This window comes from Triticum dicoccoides, chromosome 1A (genome assembly GCF_002162155.2).
Source record: "Triticum dicoccoides isolate Atlit2015 ecotype Zavitan chromosome 1A, WEW_v2.0, whole genome shotgun sequence".
Lineage (NCBI taxonomy): Eukaryota > Viridiplantae > Streptophyta > Magnoliopsida > Poales > Poaceae > Triticum > Triticum dicoccoides.
In genome coordinates this window covers 35,296,525-35,301,511 of record NC_041380.1, presented here as the reverse complement: position 1 = coordinate 35,301,511, position 4,987 = coordinate 35,296,525, and the positions used below count along the sequence as shown (strand labels likewise).

The following is a 4,987-nucleotide window of genomic DNA, read 5'->3' as shown; positions in this document are numbered from 1 at the left end:
GAATATCCAGTTGTTTCAGAGCGTCTTGGATACTCACAATGGAACTAAAATTATATTGACTTGACTTGGTTAGCTCGGAAGGTGGATTAGCTGGGGGAAGAACCAAGAAGCTTTAGGCCCAAGAACTTCGTGTGGACCATGACCTCCTCAGTGTTGCCAAGGTCAGCAGCGACGCATCGATAGGCCGTGGAACCACAAGACATATCAGATTAGTTTCACTATTTTCTACCACTCAACTTTTGTGTTGTCTTTTCTGCCCATAGTCAACCTGATGCAAAACTGACCGAAGGGGCGTTGTAGTAGGTTCCAGTATAGGTTCTGTCACCCTCCTGTTTTTATATATATCATGTTTGAAAACTGATGCACACACATAACACAATGGAATCATATGAAACTGCTCTTTGACATTTATCAAACTAGGATTTAACTAGCTACATCTATTTTTGTTGAATTCGTTAATTGTGTTCTAGTATACTTTTTTGTCATTGTGTGAGGATGGATTACACACTCAGTTGTTAGGATAGGGTGTTGTGGATGATTCCTGAAAAGGGCCACGGCTAATTGAATTTTGTACCGAAAAAGGCTTCTCGCCCCGCTTTATAAATAAAGCAAACCACAACCGAAGCACAACATCCAACCGAAAAACGGAGGTCCACAGAAACGAAAGAAAATAAAGGTATGGTACAGGCTGGGGGCAACAGCAAAAATAAGCCCACAAGGAAAGGAAATACAGCCTCAAGGGGGATAAGTGATCATGAGAAGTCTAGCGGCCACGTCCTTGTGCTTCCTCGTCAATCTGTCAATGGCCACCTTGTCTTTGGTTGCTCCTTCTTAGGGTTTGAAGGCCCATCTCCTCCTGTAGGTGTTCATGAGTGCATTTTCCAGGTTTTGATTTAACCACTAGAGCATCTCCAGCCGTTTGCCCCCCAGGGCACCCGACGAATGTCTTTTGGCATATGCGCCGGCGGTTTTTCCGCCCTGAGGGCGATCGAGTTTCCAGTCGCGCCCCCAGGTTTCGGCCCCCAAACGCCCGAAAATTCTAATTTATCTTTTCTGCTGCCAAAAAACGCCACAGGTTCGGCGATCATCATGGCACAGGTTGGCGATCAAACATACCCAAAAGTTCGGTGATCAAAAGGAAGGAATCATAGACATGGAACGCATCAAACGGCAGGCTCCTCTGCCATGGGACTGGCTGAGGTCAGTGTGGGCGCATCTTCAGTGCTCGGGCTCGACGTTGGCGTTGGTGTGGCTTCAGTGCTCACGCAGGGCGTCCGCACATGTTCACTTCTCAGGCTTGGCATCGGCGTTAGCGTCGTTGTGGGCGTAGAGGCGGCGGTTGCCGCCTGTCGAGGCATCTGGTTCAAGATGAGGCCACGCTCTGCCAGGTACCACGCCTTCACCTGCTCGTCCATCGTCGACATGTCTGCCGCCATCAAGAGCACCAGGTTGGTGTTCCTCTTCTTCGCGGCGACTTTGGTCCTGAGAAGGTCGAGCTTGACGTCATGCTTCGTCATCAACGCCGACCACCTCACGTCGGATTTCTCCTCCCTCTTGGCGGCGCTGTTCTTGGCATCGGCGATGCACTGCTCGATCGATGATTGTAGCCGTTCAGCAGCGGGTGCCGCGCCCCTCGCCGCCTTGTCTCTTTTGTTGCCATCAGGGCGCCCTTCTGCCGCCGATGGGGCAGGCACATCCGGCTTGTAGGTCTCCTTGGCCTTGCGAGAGTGAGTCGGCACTCCCTCCACTTCTCGCACGACTCGATCCTGGAGAACACGTGAAGGAACTTGAACTCTTGGTCGCTGTTGTCCTGGCGAAACATGTTGAACATTCGAACCATCTGCACAGCCGAAGAACAAGTGTCGGCGAAGTACACGACGAAAGAACTGAGTCGACGACTGGCCATACCTGCCCCTCGACGTTGGCGCCGCTTTCCGGGCGAGCCGCGACCTCCTCTAGGATCCCATGTCACTTGTTGCAGGCCGCCTAGATGGTCGCCCAATGGTTCGCCATGGCCTTGTCGCTGTGATCCATGTGGATGTTGGCGAAGTCGGGGTCGACCAGCTTGTGCTCGTCGAACGCCGTCTTGATTCTTCTCCAGTAAGTGTCGGCATTCTGATTCAAGCCGGTGATCGGGTCGATGCTGACGGTCTTCCATGCATCGGCGAGGCACTCGTCTTCCTTGGACGTCCACTTGACGCGAGGCTCGCCCGGCTTGTGTTGGGCGCCCGCTTCTTCTTTCTCTCTTTCGGCGCCGGCTCCGGCTCCACCTGTTCTTCCTCCTCCGCCTCCTCCTTGGCGTCGTCAAGCACGTCGTCCATGTCGACGGCGGTGTCCATCGTTTTGTCTTGCGCGTGGAACCCGGGGCACGAAGCGGCGGCGACCGAGCCGCTCGTGATGATCTCGTCCAGGTTGGCGTCGGTGTTGCTGAACTGTGGCGCCTAGCCGTGTGCGAAGGGTAGGGCGGCACGGCGCAGAGGCGGCGCAGGCGAGCCTGAGTACGCCGGCGGCGAGTAGTTGTACTGGGTGTTGAGGCCGGAGGCACGTGACACTGCCCCATGCAGGAAGGTGATGCTGGGGTTGAAGCCGCCATGCGTGTTGCCGTCGGAGTAGCCAGGCGAGGGCGCGTACCCCCATAGCGGCAGCGAGAAGTTGGCCGGCGACGCGACGCTCTGCTGGCTCCCTCACGCAGCTTGTGGGCAGTGGCCATGCGGAAGGTTCATCATCCCCACGCGAGACGCCTCTCCTGCTCCGCCGCCGCCGCCACGTCCCTGGCCCTCTTGGTGATGAGCCTGTTCTGGTGATCGGTGGTTACTCAACGCCTACCTTCCACTCGGCGTTCGACAAGCCCTGTGGCCTTGCCATCGGCGCCCTCGGCTTCCTCTGCTTTGGCTGGGCGGTATCGGTGGCTAGGCGAGGGGCCGCATACTTCTTCGGCGGCATGGCGGTCGGATCTGATGAGGAGAATAGCGGGAGCGGCGGTGGAGAAGGGGGGAAGTGCTTGGGCAATGGAGGGAAAATGGGGGAAAACGGCGGCAATAGGCCGGTCTGTCGCCGACCACGTGGGCCCACGCGCCTTTTCGCTTCAGCCGGTACCCCCAGGCGCCCCCTGGTGCGCTGGGTTCGGCTTGGGTTTGCCGGTTGTTATTTTGGCGCAAATCGGCGATAAACAACGATCTGGGGGCGCAACTTGGCCGATGTTTCGCCGCCGACGCTAAAAAAGGCGCCTTGAGGGGCTTGTTGGGGGGCCAGTGGAGATGCTCTTACATGATTGCTGGTACTACTATTTAGTGATAGTTTAGTTATTTTGCTGTTTCATGTTATGACCTAGACATTTGCTTCACGGGAGTAGCCTTAGCTGGTTGTGCTTTTGAGAGAGGGTCTGTTGTTTATGAACTGTAATGTACCACATGATGTTCGGAATTGCACTATTTTTGTAGGCCTACTATTCTGGGCTAGGCAAAGGTCCAGTTGCACATTCGATTTTATAATCATGATTGTTGCTTTCTGGTGATATGAAAAGTGTACTTTATGCAATAATCCAGTACCTGCCCCCTAATCTATTCCTTACCTCACACTGGAGCAGCACAACATTCTCCACTGGTAGGCATTCGTTGACGAGAAGCTTGGCCAAACCCAGTAGGTATGCGTGGAATTATTGAGCTCAGATTTTTTGGGATTAAGGTAAGAAGTTGTTAAATTTGTAGGGGTTTGAGCTAGGAGGTAGTGCTTAGTCCCATATGTTATGCTGTACCCCTAGACCATGATTCCTTTCCTATCTCAGAAGCAAGAACTGTTGCGATTTAGTGGAGAGGTGGAACACTACATGGTTCACACACTGTAGCTAGCCGAATTATATCCTGCAGATTTACAATCAATTTGGGGAAAGGAATTTTTTTTGTACAGTACACAATGATGTGATGTGTGTGCGTATAAAATTTCAGAATAAAATGCATTGAGATGCGATCTATGCACAAAAAAAATTCATGGACTTTTGGGATGAATAGTAACGTGTCTTGAAAAGCCATTGTCTTTTTTTGCACAACCTTCATTTTAACGTATTTCGTCCTGTAAATTTACACATGTGAGTTATGCCTTCATGTATGCCTGTATTTTTTGAAATGTAAAAATATGTTTTTTTGTTGAATTCTGAATTTTTAAAAACCGTCCTTCAAAAGCAGTTTTGGCATTGTACTTTGCTTCGAACGGCTATCTTTTCTATGGTCATTGAAAGCAAATTTGACATGGGTAAACAAATACGACAGCGGTGGCATAAAAAAAGTCGCCTCAGACTATTTAATTCCTGATGACATTTTCCTCACTGCGCACAGGGCGCTCAGAATGTCGGTCTCTAGGATAGTCATCATCGGCTTAGCGGAACCATTTGTAGACGCATACTTAAGCCGTATAACTTGATATTCCCCAATCGAGGTGGGACTACAGAACTGTGGAAATGTTTCGGACGGTTCCTGCCTTCTATTTATTGGCTAGAAAAGTAGAGCGATCGAAATGGGCCTGGGCCAGAAAATAACTCTGCATTTAAATAGTCAGAGAAAGTTAACACGAGAGCTCCTAATGGGTGCCAGTTGGCAGTTCGTGCGCCCACGCGGCTGGGAACTGGGCTGGCCCAGGTTGCCTCGATCGCCTCCTTCGCTCCCGTCGATCACGGTTGACCAGTCGACAGCTGGCCAGTTGACCGGTCAACCGTTGACTTTTGACAAAAAAATCATAGAAAATCCTGAATTTAAAACAGTTCATGACATTTGAAAGAAAGTCCAGAAACTTCAAAAAAGTTCACGAATTTGAAAAAGTTAATTGATTTTGAAAAAAAATCCAACACAACTAAAAAAATAATTCATCAATTTTGAAAAAAAGTAAGTTCATCTGTTTTGGAAAAAATTAAATCAAAAATGAAGAAAGAGTTCATCTGTTTATTTTTGAGGAAGTCATTTTATCCTCTTTCTTTTATTTTTATAAAAAAAATATT

The 4,987-nt window shown here is 50.2% G+C and overlaps 1 pseudogene; it reads right to left on the bottom strand.

The window, feature by feature from the left end:
• Positions 1 to 1,163: 1,163 nt before the first annotated feature.
• LOC119350573 lies at positions 1,164 to 2,943 on the bottom strand (annotated as a pseudogene).
• Between the last annotated feature and the right edge of the window lie 2,044 nt (positions 2,944 to 4,987).